The sequence below is a fragment of the Lissotriton vulgaris genome, chromosome 9 (assembly GCF_964263255.1).
Source record: "Lissotriton vulgaris chromosome 9, aLisVul1.2, whole genome shotgun sequence".
In the NCBI taxonomy this organism is placed as follows: Eukaryota; Metazoa; Chordata; class Amphibia; order Caudata; family Salamandridae; genus Lissotriton; species Lissotriton vulgaris.
Window position 1 is genome coordinate 200,002,838 of NC_141697.1, and position 17,971 is coordinate 200,020,808.

Below are 17,971 nucleotides of genomic sequence, written 5' to 3' on the forward strand. Positions count from 1 at the left end.
TGCTGGACATTGATCTTAACCTCTTTCTTAGTCTGTTTGACTGTCAATATAATGCACTATGCACATTGCACTTCATGAGTATTTTCAAACTGTCCGATTTTGAATATGATTTTATATTTAAATGAAGCTATTGTCAGTTTGCTCACTGGTTTTTTATATATATATTGTACTTTGCACTTTATCAATTTTCCTGCTGAAAAAGAGAAAAAGAAACAAAACAAAAACAAATGGCATGTAATGTTTATCCATTGTCTATGAACTCTCAATAAAAATAAATAAAACAAAAAAACAATAAGATCTAAACTGAAGTTTAATAATAATTATCTTTAAGCAGTTATCAAAAAAGCTTTTCTTGATTATGCCAAAGTCCCAATGTAAAGGATCCCTTTTGTTTTAAACTCTTGTTCAATGCTTCAAGGGTGCCATTTTCTCTGATTCATGAAAAGGCCATAGTCAACAGTGCTGAATAGGAGACAATTATTACCCACGAACCTTTGTGGATAAATGGATAACAAGATACCTGAACTGCCTTTTTATGGTGCAGGTAACTGCGATAGGGAATGAGTGGTTTTTCAAAATGAGGTGACGTGACCTACACTAGGTAACGCAGCAACCCAAGTGCATCAGCTCACGTTACTCGTTACTGGCTCGAAGGGTCTCCTTAATGTGTGTATTTGAAGATCATTTTAGTTTTAGACATAGCAATCAAGGATACTGCAGGCACTAGCAGGAAAACATTCCTCTATTCATGGGGAAAGCATTATTTCTTCCTTGTTTTCTTGTAACTTCGGGTTGGTGAAGCTCCACAGAAAAGCACAAGGTTTGTAAGTAACTCTGCTGAATTCCACAGAGTAAGACTCCTTGAACTCTGACCCCATTGTCAAAATATACACAAATCCACCCACACATATGAAAACACATTCACCACTGTCATAAACACTGCCACAGTGCCAGCGGTGACATCATAACACAGCGGTAATAGGAAGACCCCCGCTGCAGCGGTCTTCTTGGGAGAACCGCTGCGGCAGTAAGACTGCTAAACTTATAATCATATCCTACGTCTATTTTGTAGAGCGCAACGTCCTCTGGCAGAGCAAGTCTGAAACTGTATCTGAGAAAGGAGCATAGAAATTAGACACCTTTGCAGCCTGATCGCTCTGACGGTTCCAATGGTCCAACTTTTTAAGTTTCAAAATGTCTGGTTTTCTGGAGCAGCTGCTTTGGGTCATTTTTTAGAATTCCAGGGCCTCATGGACAGCACTTAGGAGCAGGACTCACTCTGTAGAGGCCACCAGCAAGGGCCAGTTAGGTCCTGGTGGCAGTGGTCAACTGGCTACATCAGTAAAAATGCAGCTTACTCTGGACCTGTAGTCACACAGGAGGTCAGCCAACTGTGTGGCCTGTGACACATCTTTGTCCGAGGTATGAGTGGGAGTTCTGTTCAAAGTAGGTTCCTTCACAAGCTCAGCCTTTAACTAGTCGTTATTGTATATATCAAGTATACAACGTATGGAGCCCATCGACAAGCATTTAACAACTCCCAAGTGAGCTACTCTCTGTCCTAGCCACCTGCAACAGAAACCAAGGAACATTCCAACAGCCTGAGCTCCTGTGTCCCATCTCCAGCCACACAAAGCTTGCATGCACATATTAAACAGTAAACATAACTCCAAATAATGTAATAATAATACCTTGTAACAAGTCAATAACAAGTAGGTTAGACCTTCATGGCTTTTTTCAGGTCACAGACAGCAGGTCCATACATCTTCTGATCATCCAAAGGTTTTTCTTGTGGTGCACAATTTGCATTTGGCAGAAGTCGATGGATGGACTAGACTCCTGGATTGTATTTAGATAAAGAATATCATGGAGCAGAAATGGCGGCAAGAATACCTGAATTTCAAATATATTGTGGACAGGAATATAGATTTAAAATATATAGTCAAGTTCTGTTTTAAATATAGATATAATATCGTTTTTTTGTATAAAATAGTATGTCATTTCTTTTTTTTATATCTTATTTATTCAATCAATCAATCAATATTTACTTTATTCGATTAGCAAAAACAATCATAAAAGTACATTAAAAACATCAATATGTATCATTTCATAATATATCAATCATAAAATGTTCAACGTATCAAACATAAGCATAATGCATGCCTCATAAGAATCTAGATAAATACCAGCAAACAGTAAAATTGTCTACAAATTACAGATAAAAGTGAACTGGTCTTGCTTGGTTAAATTTCAAAGGTACCAGTAGTGTCAGATGTACTTTTGTCGCAAATCGACCCTTTTGGGGCAAATTAAAACAATATGTAAAGTATCTATTACAGAGAACGCATCACATGTGCAAATGGGAGAATCTTGTGGTTTATGCTATCCAGCTACTAATTGAGGGAATATATGCAAAGGAAAATATGTTAAAAGTCTCCTGTGGGTAACCGGCACATCCAATATTAAATAAAATGTAATTTTTATCTATAGATTTCACCATGGCATAATGTGTACAATAAGCTTGCACTATGAATCTAGAGCTCTAGCTTCCTGGGTATACACCTTAAATGTTTTCTTAGCTCGTACAATATCTGATTTGAAGATTAGCTCTGGTGAAATAAAGAGATGAGATATGCTCACATTTGTCAGGGCAGTTTTTGTATAACTCAGCCAGCTGTAGTCCATTTTCAAACACTCTCTCAATATTGAGCTATTAAATTCGAATTCTTTTTTAGTCCATATCGAACACCATAAAATTATGGGGCACAAACATATGTAGTCAGCTATAAACTCTGCCCCTATCTCATTCAGTACTATTTCTGCAGAGACATTGTGCAGAATTCGTAACAATTTCCTTAAATAACTATTTTCTGCTGTTTGTATAGGGGACGAATTGTAACCCCAAATCTCCGCTCCAAAGGCTACAGCTGGAACACACTTGATAGAGGTATAATATAGACTTTATATGACTGTAGCCTAAATGCCTGCAAAAAGCATTAATGCTAAAGGCAACCCAATTAAAGGATTGGGCATGCGCTTTTATTAATAGATGCCAGGACAATTTATCGTCCAGCAGTATCCCTAAATAGCTAAACTTGTCCACCTTATCTATGTTGTTGTCCTTTATTACATAGGTTTTAGTCTTGGTACCTCTGGGTCCTATGGTCATTGTATACAATTTAGAATAATTAATTTTTAGACCCAGATTTTCCTCATATCATAAAAACAACATAATAAATGCTGCAGTCCATTGGCAGTACAGGCGAATCATCCGCGTACAGCAAAGCGGGAACCGTTCTATGTCCTATCTATGAGAAATCTTTACAATGTTCCCTTAAACACAAGTCGAATTAATTTATATACAAAATAAAAAGGAAAGGAGCTAAAATACAACCCTGACGGACACTTTCCCTAACTGAAAGTGCTTAGTGAATACCCGGGTTGGACCATATCTTATCGATGCTTCAAGTCCCATATGCAAATTTTTTGAAAAATGCACTAAGGCCTCCTCCACCCCATGTCCATGAAGGGTAAATATATACCTTCTTTTTTAACCACAGTGTATTTTTTAACTAAAAGGTTTACATTCAAATTCTATTTCATAGTGCCTGGTCCCGACCTAAACCCACATTAAATTTCTGAAAATATATTTTTATTATTAGCCCAGTCTGTTAGAAGGTTCAACAACACCCTACCTGGCACTTCTATTTCTGTGTCTATCAAAGTAATCGGATGGTATCTCACTGGATCAGCCCGATTCCCTTTTTTTTAAAATAATAACTATGACCGATTGCTTCCAACGAAAGGGAAAGTGACCATGTGTTGCTATATTCAGATGCTGGGTGATTAATGGGTCCCACAAATCTATACATGATTTTAAAAAGTCACGTAGAACCCCATCTGGACTCGGCGCCTTCCCTGATGACAACTCTTTTATGCTTTACCTCACCTCTTCCAGTACAAAATAGACAGTGGTTCCTTTAACAGGACAGGCAATATTAAAATAATCACTGTCACCTGCATATATATGACCAAAATGATGGTCCCATTTCTGAGCAGGTATTGTAACGCTTAAGTCTGGTGCTGTACCCTCATTAAAAGGTGGCTGGTTAACTACTTTCAAGAAGTCTGCACTATTCCTTGTATTGAAGGCCTCCTTAAGCTTATCCCAGGCTTCTCTTTTCAGGGCTCTTAATCAATTCCAACGAGCTAACGTATACGCCCTCCTTACTGCTTTAACTGTGAGTATTGCCTATATTTTGTCTTAAGGGCATATCTTTATACCCTTGAGCCGTTATTAATTAAATTGATTTCATTTGCAATTTATAATTGTTTGAAAGCTTTTTTTAATATAGAAAATATTTTTTGTTGCAGGATGTTAGGCTAATAGGGGATAAGGTTGGGGAGATTTAAAAAAAATGTTTTTCATTTTGAGTTAACAGTTTTTTATATGCAAATTGTTTTATTAATTTTAAAATGTATTTTATCAAATGATTTAATGTGAAATTAGATTTTGTAAATTTTTTTGTGGAAATAAAACGTTACATATCTGAAATCAGTTAAATGCTTTAGATATTTTTATACATGAAATAATTTTAATTTGTGATTTTATTTTTTTTATATCTAATTAGGTTTATTTAATGTTTAATTTTAAGTAAATTAATTTTTTAAATGCAAAGTGTTTTTTTAGTTTTAGATTGTATTTTATTTCTATCTTTTTAAATAATATGAAAGAAATCAGTTTTATTTAAAAACATATTGAATATTTAAATTAAAACATTTAGGGGGAATTTTTCTAAAATATCACATTTGCATTTGTTAAAAAAAATATTAATTTTGTATGAAATTGCTATTTATGTTGCAAAATCTGTAGAATAAATTATAATGTAAACATATTTTCAAAAAAATACAATTTATATAATATTAGTTTATTTACCAAAAAATGCCTTTGACGTTTTGAAAATGTATAAATGGAAGAAAGTATTAATTACATTTTTTTTTAGTAAATTAAATTTTATTTATATTTTTAATTGACTTTTTTATATAAATAATGATTTTGTAAATTAGTGTGTATAATTTCTTTTAAGTATAATAAATGTGTAATATTAATTGTGCAATTCAAATTCTTAAATAAAATATTGCAGGTGAAAAGGTATATTTAGATTTTGATTTATTTAATTTGTATTTTACATGTTTTATACCTTACCAAAGGTTGTTTAGATTGGAGTGGTAATGGTAAATGCCACCCTTTTACTAGGGTTGGGCAGACATCTCCGTTCTGCCCACGGATTGTGCGGTGATTTGCCCCTTCCGCCTTTCGCAATGAAGGCGGAGAAACAAGGCAAATCGCCGCACACTCGGGTGTAACAGGAGTTGACCGCCCGCCTCCCCCCGCCTCCTGCCCGCCACCCGCCCTCTTCCCGCCTACAGTATTAAATTACATTAAAAAGCCTAAAATAATATTTAAATAAACCTTACCTTATCGCGGGCGCATCCTTATCCATCGCACCTTCTTCTGGGAGCTGGGCATGCGCTGGAGCCTCTGCATGCGCATTCCTGGTGAGGAATGCATGCTATTTTAGGTTTTTTAATGTAATTTATTACTGCGGGTGGGCGGCACGTAAACGAAGTATGCAGAGAGGCACGGAGATTGGTTCAAACTCTGTGTCTCTCCGTGTAAGTCCCTTACGCGACTTCCACCCACCCCTACCCTTTACTGTCCAACACATTCACCAAATTTGTTTATATTGGAGTGTAAATAATAGATGTCACACTTTTAGTGTCCAACACCTTCCTCAAGTTGGTTTATGTTAGAGCGGAAATAGTAAAGGTCATCCCTTTAGTTTACAATACCTTTCCTGAGTTGGTTTAGATTGGAACAGTAATAGTAAATGTAACTCCTTTGGTGTCCAACACCTTTTGCTAAATTGGTTTAGATTAGGGTTGGAATAGTAAATGTCACCCCTTTTGTGTCCATCACCCAAGTGTGAATAGTAAATGCCACCCTTTTATTGTCCAACACTATCCTTAAGTTGATTTAGTTTGGAGTGGAAATAGTAAATGCAACCCCTTTAGTGTCCAACACCTTCAAAAATTGGTTTAGATTGGAGTAGGATTAGTAAATGTCAACTCTTTAGTATCCATCACCTTCCCTGAGTTGGTTTAGGTTGGATTAGGAATAGTAAACGTAATCCCTTGAATGTCCAACACCTTTCCTGCATTGGTTTAGATTTGAATGGAAATAGTAAATGTCACCTCTTCAGTGTCCACCACCTTCCTTGAGTTGGTTTAGATTGGAATGGGAATAGTACATGCCACCCCTTTAGTGTCCAACACCTTCCTATATTGATTTAAATTGGAGTGGGAATAGTAAATGTCACCTCTTTAGTATTCAAGATCTTTTCTGAGTTGGTTTAGATTGGTGTGAGAATAATGCATTTCCTCACCTTTAGTGTCTAACACTTTCCACAAGTTGATTTAGATTGGAGCAAAAATAGTTAGTGTTACCCATTTAGTGTCCACCACCTTCCCTGAGTTGGTTTATATTGAAGTGGGAATAGAAAATGTCACCTCTAGTTTTGAAAATGTTTTCAAAAATGATGGACCAGCGGCAGTCTTTCTTATAGCAGTGAATATTTTTTCATATTTATCAATGCCATGTGTGATAAATAAAATACCTACTACCCATTGCTGGAGTCTGTGGCACAAAGCGAACTTACCTGAATTTTGGAGCAGAAAAGAATCCTTAGAGACCTATGGCATACACTGTCTCAGCTGGAGGCACAGCTGTTAGGACTGGATCGAGACCATGCAACACTCCAGAACTCATCTAGCATGCAGGGTCCGGCTACCTTAATGACTGAATTTCATGAAGCAGCAGAGTGTAAATCACATTATCTGGGGTAAAATGTGATCGCCAGCGATATGGGGAGGGGAAGCAACCAAGCTGCACACTGGCAAGGCTACTGCAGTGGACTTGGGGTCAGACATTCATTTCGGTCCTTCAGAGTCCCAGCGTTACACTCATGTCAGACTCTGCAGGCATACAGAAAGGGGTCCTAGCCTATTACACAGACTTGTACACATCCACAGTGTCAGTAGACAATTTGGATAATATAGGATATCTGGATGAAATAGCCTTGGTGTGGCTAGACTCAGCCCACCAAGATTTTCTTGCAGACCCTATCACAGAAGCAGAAGTCACCCAAGCAAAAGAGGCCATGGATGGCTCAAAGGCACCTGGCCTTGATGGTTTTTCAGGCAGTTTTTACAAAATCTACAAGCAATTGCTTGCCCCTTATCTTGTGGACATTTATCAGAGGCAGTGGAGACAAGAGAGCTTCCTCCTACACTCAGGGAGGTGGTCATACACTACTCCCTAAGGAATGCATAATTCCCACAACAATGCTCCCACATCTAACACTAAATTATAGTCTAATGCAACCACTGTACTTACATGAAAACTTGGCACAGACAGCCGGAAAAAAAGCAGGATTCTTCATCAACCAGACAGTGGGTACACAAGAACTGATTTGACATTCTGTGTCCTTCCTTTGAAGTGTGCCCCACATGATATGTATGAACCTAGCAGACTTGCCAATCATGATTTGACACTCAAGCAGGATTTGGCACAGTAATGTCAAAAAGGAAGCTCAAATGACCAGTTGTGAAGCTCCTGGGAGAAATGTTGCTACTCATTTAAATCTTATTTAGGCAAAATAGAGGTTGGGGTAAACAAGAAAAGGATTGCAAATTTGCCCCAGGACCTTAATGCAGGGAAAAGGACACTTTCTAAAAGTTGCATTTCCGACTTTACTATTAAATTTGACTTTATTAACTATTGAAAATAGCTTTTTAATACTTTTCTACCCACTCCCATTCATGAGATGCAGCATTAGTATTTCTGTCTGTTCTCTGGTTTTCTCCAAAGGGCAGCTAAGCTTTCCACAGTGTAATAAAGGTTTTGGCTGCTAGGCGCAGTAAGAATGTTACCAATATATTTCAATATGTCCTACTTTTTATAGAGGTGACTTACTAATTTTTAAAAGGGAGGGAGGTTTTTACCTGTCAAAATGGCTTGTTTATTGCAGTTTTGCCACTGCTGCAGTCAGGTTGCACAGGTTGTGCACTTACAACTGTAGTGGATGGAACACTATGTGCTGCAGTCAACTAGTGGCATTTAACTTACAGGCCATGGGTACAAATTGTCCCATATAGTAGGGTTAAGAAACATGATAAATATGCAGGGGACATGCAGAAAATGTATATTTCCAACAAAACTCTGTGTGTTTGAATGAGTTCCTTTGCAAATCAAGAGAATACTTAAGGTAACATAGTGCACTGTTCAGTTTAGGGCAATACAGGCAGTCATGGGGACAAAAGGCAATATAACATTGATTTTCAAATGGTTGTGATAGAGAGAGGCATGCAAGTGTCTTAGGGCCATATGTGTGAAGCAAATTTTCATTCACAAACGCTGGATTCGCAAAAATAAGCGTTTGCGAATAAAAATTCGCTATTCGGAATGTATGTATCAAGAGTGGCTCACAAAACAAGAAATCACATAAAATGCGATTCCTCATTTTGCAAGATAGAAAAATCTGCTAATTTCCTGCGATTTCCTATTTTAGCGATTTTTCAGTGTAGGAAATTCGCAAACAGAAAATCGCAAAAAAAAGTAATCGCAATGGAATGTATGAAAAATTCTCAAACTGAGATTTGCGTAAATTCGCAATTTACAGAATCGCAATTACCACCAAGTAGGAGCAGGTGGTAACCAGGTGCAACCTATATAAGGAGTACCAGAATACAACAGACTTTTTTCCACAATGGCGGGGATTTACTTGATAGCCAGGGGGATGCAACTCAGAGCTGCTGCACAGAGGAGGAGACGCCAGGAGAGGATATTCTGTGCGCGCATCACCATCTACCAGCGCACTGAGGAGGACATCTACACCCACTACAGACTGGATGAAGACAGTATTCTTGATTTAATTGAAGAACTCAGACCCTTCCTTGAACACCCCACACGCAGGACACATGCCATCCCCACTCACATCCATGTCCTGTGTTTACTACACCTGTTGGCCTCAGGTAGTTTTCAGAAGGGTGATAGCCACAGCAGGAGGGGTGTCACAAAAAGCACTTTTGCGCTTTGTCCATGCGTTCCTTAATGCCATGGTACAGAGGATGCAACTCCACATTTATTTCCCAAGCACACCACAGGCACTAGACCAGACCAAGCAGGACTTTTACCAAATTTCCCAATTCCCTCATGTGATAGGATGCATAGATGGGACACATGTTGCAATATCCCCCCCTTAAACAATGAGTACGTGTTCAGGAACCACAAATGCTACTATTCACTGAACATACAGGTGGTGTGTGATGTCAAACACATCATCACTGACATAGTCGCAAATTATCCAGGCAGCACACATGACGCTTTCATCTTCCGTCACAGTGGGATATACCGTAGACTCTCAAGATGGGAGTTTGGCGAGGGATATCTAATAGATAAATGCATTGAAACATAGGGCAAATTTGTACTGACTACCATGTGTAGTTCAGCGACTAACCATTAACATTTCAACCCACTGGTGACAGTGCAAATGCAGTCTGGGATTTCATTTTGACGCCCTACCTGAATCCTGCCAATGCTGGGGAGCGGGGAGCACACATAGCAACCAGAGACACTATTGAACGCAGATTCGGGATACTGAAGAGCAGATTCTGCTGCCTCCATAAAAGTGCAGGTGCCCTACAATACAGCCCACAAACATGTTGCAAGATAGTGGTAGCATGTGCCATTCATGCAGAACATCGCCACCAGGAAAGGCACACCAGTGGAGCTGAGTGAATCGGAATCCTCTGACGTGGAGGGGCCTGGACCAGGACATATGGTAGCTGGTGTAGCTGGTGCAGCAGCTGGGTGCCAGAGGTGTGAAGAGATCGCGCACAACTATTTCTAGGTAAGAAAAAATGACACAATGCCATATCTCTGCGTGTGACTGTGTTTTTATTCCTTAATTGCAGGAGAAATAATGTCACACATCCTTAATGCCAACTAGTCACACTCCATTTGCCATGCACATGTTTTCCTCACAGTGCAATTTAGAAAACAGGAGTGAATGTAAAGTCAAGTCTGTAGCTCCCCTCTCCCAGTGGTAGCAAAGTAAACACCTCATGCGCGGCGCAGCCTAGCTGAGGCCCCTGTTTGTTGTTGCACAGCGTCATCCTCATTGGACATTGTAGGCCTATTGTTTCTGCCACTACGGCGCCTCTCCATGATGGGTGGTGGGGTAATGCTGCTCCGCCCTGACTGTGCGTCCTCGTCACTGGGAGTTAGTACTCCAGGCCCTGTAGTACAAACTGCCCGCAGCTCATCAACACCAGATGTTACCTGCACAAGTACAGTAGCTATATCCTGGCTACCATGTGCAAACTCCCGCTACATGTGTATGCTTCGCCTGGACAGGATGTTTGTGGCAGAGGCCAAGCGGTTAATGGCCTGAGTATATCGATCCTGGTGCTGCAGCTCTCAGATCCTAGCAGAACGGTCTGCACGTTGTTCTTCACAAAGCGCCTGCATGGCACCCTCAGTTCACCCGTTATTCCCCTGAAGCCTGCCCTCACCTCTCTTTGTAATGATTTTATGTTTTTTGCTTGCAGGCGCTGCACCTGCAACTTATTCATTTCCACACCTGCAAACATTGATTCCTCACCCCGATCTTCATTATTGCTGGATGTGCGACGTCTGCGCCTGGCTGTGCCTTGTGGGACTTGGTGGTTTGTGCATGGACTTCTTGCTGTGGCTACGTGGTTTAGGAGTGCACATTTTTATCGCTGTCCTCTGCCTCGCCCGCTATTGGTGGTAGTGGTCTTACTATGTGTCTCCTTTGTTTCTTTTGAGGGATGAAAGGGCTGTCCTCCCTGTCTGTGTGTTCCTCATGCCCTTCGTCTCCTAATTTTGGACGATCATTCAATGTTCAACTGCCTGTAGGCTGTGTTGTAGATGGTGCTGTGGACAGAATAGCACACATTTATTAACTGTACTCACTTGCACTGTGTAAATAATACATTTCACCGTTTGGGCTTACATTTGTTAATTATTTCTCTTTCCTGACCTGCACATGCTCTTTGGGACTGGCTGGCTGAAAATGCACAATTTTGATTTTCATGTGACTACATCTCCCATAATGCATTGCTGTGTCTGCCTGTGTACCTGCTCTGGACTACAAATCTTTTTTCATGTCCCTAGGTCACTGCTGGGGGGTGTTTGGGTGGTGTTAGGAGTGTGATGGCATGCCTCTTACCTGGTCCAGATGCTGGTTGATCGGAGCTGTCTAGATCAGCCACGCCTTTCACGCTTTCTGGTTGCAGGGTCCCCTCCACCAGTTCCTCCAGAGGTGTTGAGTCTGACACTGTTGAGGTCCCTTCATCGGTGTGCCTGGACTGCTCCAGCCTGCCAGCTAACTTCTCTTTGGAGCGCTGGCGCAGGTCATACCAGCGCTTTCGTAGTTCATCGACACTCTGGTGTGTCACCCCCACTGCGTTCACTTTCTGCTGTATGTCAGCCCAAATGTGCCTTTTGTGGGTCTCTTCAATGGCACCTTCAAAAATTTCTTGCCAAACAGTAACTCATGATTGGCACCATTTTCTGTATTAATGCCTCCAGTTCAGCCTCAGAGAATATCTGTTTCCTCTTCCTTGCACATTCTTCCTCCTGCTGCTGCTGCTGTGTTTCCTGGCTGGGCATGTCTCCAGTTTCAGCCATGTTGATGTAAAAGCACAGTTCACTCTCCAGCACTCCTTCACTCTGACTTTGACTCAGCAACTCAGGTGCAGCATGGGTAGTCAGTCACTTCCTGGTTGTGATGTCATCAGGCTGCACCTGGGTTTCCGATGGGCTGATTTGCGAAATTCACAAAATTGCGATTTTTCCCGTTAAGGAATCGCAAAATTGCGATTTCTTAAGGTTCAGGAATCACATTTGGGAATCTCGCAATTAAATAGCGATTTTTACCGAATCGCTATTTAATTGCGATTTGTTACATACATGCCAATTTGCGATTCTGAATCTGCGATTCGCAAAAAATCGCAATTTCAGAATCAGATACATATGGCCCCTAGCTTAGGAAGGGATTTTCCCTTTCTTATGCACTTTTCTGTATGCTAACTCATTGGATCCCACTGCAGATATAGGAAAGAAAGAGCCATTTTCTTTTTACAGAAAACTCATTGAGGCAGGTATCTGTTGTAATGGCTATGTTGTTCATATCACAGTCTGCTAGAAATATTACCTTTTTAAAGCAGGGCAGGTTTAGAAATGTTCACAAACCACTGATTAATTTATGAAGTGGTATTAAAGAAGACAAATAAATGGCTCCAGGTAGCTAAGCATTGTAAAAGAATTTTAAAAAATTGGAACGCGGCTGGAGGTCTTTTTTGCCAGGTGGCAAAACAATTAATTTGTGCGAAAGCAAGAACATAAAAATTAGATATCATATACAATAAACATGTCTAGAATAGTAAGGTACATTTATTTTGACTGAAATAGTTCTAAGAACTGGGTAGACCTATATCCTGTAGCTTTACATCTGCCCATTACTGTTTCATTGTGTTCATCCTTTCCATCTGCGTGTGCCTGATTGAAAGGTGTTTTGCATTATTTGTGCTGTGTGGGTTTGAATGTGAGCCTGTATGTTTGTAAACAATTAATAAAACGAATTTCGTTCCATGCCCTGCCTCGCCAAATGCGAAATTCGTTTTTATTAATTTAATTGTTTACTTACCTGCAATCATCCATATTCCGGTGTTTATCACCCCCCACCATGCCCCTCCCCCGTCCCGCCTTCCTGCCCCACCGGAACTCTCCACGGGCCGCGGCTGGTACGGCCTCACTTCTAATTGTGTAAATCTAAAGAATAAGAAACATAAATACGCAACATGGTTTACGATGAAACTGTTTGTTAAGCAAGTTAACAATTTTGCACGCATAGTTTCAAATGTTAGCGGCAAATGTCATTATCTACTCTTAAGCAAAAGTCTCTTAAAAGTGTATAATACTTATGTTGCTAAGGTATTTTAGGAGTCCTGGGTTTGTACTTTGTCACGCTGCAGCTCTCTCCCAAATCCTAATCAAAGCCTTATCACTGACTTGTGGTTACATTGTGCACAATCTTAAATGCAGTACAACTAGCAGCTAAGCCGCTATATGCTTATAACCAGATTTCGTAAACCAAAATGCTCTTTTTAGAAAACTCAACTTCAAACTTATGTATTTAGTGGCTGGGCATTCTTGAACAATGGTCCCTGCTTAGAATACAAATATGTTTTTGATATGTAAAGTTAGTTTGATACAATCTGGGATATTTTACCCAAAAGCTCATTAAATATCCTCCATCAAAATCAATAGTGTAAAATTCGATATTCCTTACTTATTATATTAGAATGAAATGCACAAAATTAAATCCTGTATTTGTTATGTACCACTGGTTTAAAAAAAAAGCCGGTAGTATGCTTCAAATATGAATCAATCAATGGCACCATAAAATCTACTTATTAATCAAGTTTCAAATTTGATCCAGTATTCGGAATGACAAGTAATCATTCGATAATGAGGAGCTGATTATTCCCGACTGAATAGTACCATCTGTATTGCTTCATCAAAGCGCAGACTCAATGCAGCCTAGCAATCAGTATATTATCATTCCCAACAATCATCTGCATTTGTTATCCAAGCTCCAAATTTAATCAATAGCCCTGAATTAGAATAGTACGAAGCGTAAAAATCTATTAGAAAACGCAATTAATAATTCATTTCTTGGAAGTAATAAACAACAGCAATCAATGCAAAAAAACAACACTTAAGTTAAAACAAATGCGAAAATTTTAGTGAGATTGCATGATTATACCAAGGGAATAAGACTGATTCGATTTGCAAAATCACATGTGTACATAATCACATAAAGCAGTTTGAAACAGAATGTAAATGTTATTCAGCTTTTTTATTATCCTGAATGTCCTACTCTGACTCGAAACATCACTGATGTTTGGAAAGGTTTTCTATAATTCTCAGCTATTTTTTTTATTTTTTTTCGAAGCACCTGAAAGTAGTGATGACTGAGTAGATACTATGCAATAGTCTCAAACTCATACAAATACAACCTGAAACAGTGTCACCGATGTGCAATGTTCTCCTGGCGTCGTGAGCCTGGAGGAAACGCTCAGCATGATGATGAAGAACAAGTCTGACAATGAAGTGAGTGAATGCCTGCATCTTCATTCACATGGTTACAGTGTAAGCATTTATGGGTGAAGAAGATAGTGAAAACAAACATGGTTTGTCTGTCCCAATGTAATAGCATTTTACGTTTAAGTTACTGTTTAAGAATGGACTATTTAACTGTCAATTCCAAATGTTGGCTAGCTGTCTAGCTTTACGACTTTGTAGTTAGACCAATATAGTAATGCTTCCCCTAGATGTATTTCTACTGACTGTGGCATACCCAGATTACTTTAGTATCCCAACAAGGACATTGTTCCTCACACTGCATTCATCCATACACCAACATGGTTCTAGTGCAGTTTTTCATACATATGAACTCATTACAACTACCCCAAGATGATGTGCTAGATAGACTTTAGCATGGAACCATATAGGGCAGTTGGAACTGTTTTACTGTATTTCCATTCAGTACTAGAGTTGCTGGGCAGAGTAAGACCACCAATATACTAGTAACTCTGGGCTCCGATATCGAAACTAAGTGAGCATGCTCAGAAAAAAATTGTTCAATGTCACTTTTAGTTAATTGCCTTTAATATTTGTAAATGTAAATGTACAGGAATTTATATAGCGCAAATCACCGAACGGTTTCCAAGCGCTTGCTTAGGAAACCCGTCCTGGTATTCCCCTGTGAGATAACCCCGGCAGGGTATCCGCAAGGTGAAAGCCAGGCATCCCGTCGCGAGGGGCCGTTGTGGAGATTATGCAAGCTATTGCCCAGAGTCGCAGAGTGTGAACCCGTGAATCGAGTAGGCACCGGAGCGAGTCCATGGACATTTTTAGGACTCATGACCCCGCTGAGCCGGGAATTGAACCCTGGTCCCAGGCTGACCTCTGCTTCCAGGTCTGCCTCCTCTAACCAGTGAGCCACACTTCTCCACTGAACATAGACTACATATTTCATATGTAGTCTACGTTATAATGTATGTAGCATTTATTAAACTCACAATCAGTCAAAGATTACTGTGATAAAGATAGTGGTGCAAGTTTACCATCCACTACTAATAAACCTGGCCAGCAGTTGAGGTACATAACCAATGAAATCGAGTTCTATCCAGCATTATCATGACGCCTAATCTGCAATCAGTCCCTGCAGAGTGGCCTTGTTCCCTCCCCTTGGAAACAGGCACTAGTCTCTCCCCTTTTAAAGAAACCCTCCCTGAACCCAGACTGCCTCTCCAATTATCGTCCCATTTCCCTGCTGCCATTTCCAGCAAAGGTCGCTGAGCGTTGGGTCAGTTCATGTCTGTCTACCCACTTGGAACAAAACAACCTCCTTGACGACTACCAGTTTGGTTTTCGTCCCGCTCACGGCACAGAAACAGCAGTTTTGACTGCCATGGAAGACCTTCGAATGCGAGCGGACAGGAACCAGCCAGTGGCTCTGATACTGCTGGACCTGTCGGCCGCATTCGACACGGTTAACCACGCCAGGCTGACGCAGAGACTTATGGAAGTGGGAGTGGAAGGCACCGCTTTGCTTTGGCTTCACTCCTATCTTCGGGACAGAAGACAGGCTGTCTCTCTCCCCCCTTTCCGGTCCGCCTTTGCAGCAGTTCCCCAGGGAGTCCCCCAGGGCTCCTCCATCAGCCCTATCCTCTTCAATGTGTACCTATTACCGCTAATTAAACTGATCCAATCATTTGGGGTCAAAACAATTAATTACGCGGATGATACACAGCTCATTCTCTCGTGGGAAGGCGAAGGTGCCATTCCGTTCTCAACATTCCACGACTGCTTAAGAGAGACGGCCAGATGGCTACATAGTAACTCCCTTCAGTTCAACGCCGCGAAAACGGAGGTTCTGTTCTGCTCCGGCACTAAGATACCCCGTCAGTTCCCACATGAATTCTGGCCCCCGGAGTTCAGTGTCAAACCTCTACCAGTGCCTTCTGTGCGCAACCTGGGAGCCATGTTGAACAACAACCTAAGCATGGAATCCCAGGTGACAAAAACTGTGGGGATATGCACTGCCCTGCTCCGATCACTGCGGAAAATCTTGCCTCTTCTCCCGGCACAAGCCAGGGCGTCGATAGTCAGGTGCACGATACTCAGTCGCCTTGATTATTGTAACGCCCTGCTCCTGGAGTCTCCAGTTACGATGCTGGATCGACTTCAGCGAATCCAATCTGCCGCCGCCAAGCTGGCTCTTGGCTGGACGAGGAGGGCCTCAGCCACAGCTGCTCTGGCAGAGCTTCATTGGCTGCCCCTGAAACAAAGAGTGGCATTCAAGTCCCTCTGCATTGTCTTCAAGGCTCTGCATGGACTTGGACCCAAACCTCTGCAAGCCCTGTTCCAATGGTACATACCTGCGAGAAACTTACGTTCTTCTTCTGCTTGCCTGGTAAAGGTACCCAGATTTAACAGAACTAGAACAGGGGGCCGATCTTTCAGCGTAGCCGCGGCCAAGCTTTGGAACACCCTACCCGCTGACATTCGTCAGACTCCACAGCTTCTCCCTTTTAGGAGACGCATCAAAACTTGGCTCTTCCCCAAATAAATTGTCAGCCCAACTGTTCCCCCGGTCTACCGTCCACAGAGTATTTTCCAGCGCCAGGAAGCCTGCAAGGTGTCAGTCCGCGCTTTATAAATTCTCTAAATAAAAATAAAATGACAGTTGTAATCTGAACCAAAGCCTTCTGCTTATACTCTTCAATTACTCCAATCTAACCACTGCCTCCCTCTACATACCACAACAATAATAATACATCTCTTTCCAAATACCTCCTCAAGTCATTCACACTGACCTGTTTCCTTAAACTCTACCTGTCCCTGTGCTCCACACTCTCAATTCTTCTTCACCATCCTTATTGTGGGGGCTTCATGGGACTCATTCATGTCACGTAGGGGATAGCAGTAACTTAAAAATGTGGTGCTAGACATCATTGTGGTTAGAGCACATTGGTCAAACCTTGGCCATATAGAAGCTGAACTGGGGTGCTGGTGGTTAGTAACTCACATTGAAAAACAAGGAGAGGAGCTCTCCTACTTGAAAGGGACAGAGCACCAGCAGACTCAAAAGTCAAATATCAGTTTTCCCTTTTAAGATACTTACAATCATGCCTACATACACAGATATCCACACCAAATCTGTACAAGCATCAACTACTCATACAGGTAATACACCGGCTTCGGATGTCAAGGCGCTTATAAAAATATTTAATAAAAATTGTTTGTAATTATACAATAAAAACATACAATTTAAAAATATTTGTATCTTAAAAGGGAAAACTGTTATTTGACTTTTGGGTTATTACCTCTCTGCACAGAAGTTTACTGGCTGATCCCTGGGAATTGTGAAGATGAATGAACTCCTCATAGGCACAACTAAGGCTTGGCGGTGGGAGTAGATGCCATGGTGCACTGAAGACTAATGGGATGCACTCTACCAAATTGCTTACTGTTTCTTGTTACCTTATGAATGTTGTATCTCCTGGGTCAACATTATTATTTTTTCCAGGAGACAGAAGTAACCAGCAAGGGGGCAAGACTTGGCGTCTGTCTAAGATGGCCACCTGTCAACACAACATTGAAGCTACCATGGATGGATTTCTGCCTATTACCATTTTTCTGGCCACTGGACCATAGCATCTTCACGGCTCATGTAGCTGAATATACCTTACACACAATACTAACAGCTGGTGACATTTTTTCTTTCATCATTGCCAAATTTGCCAACATGAC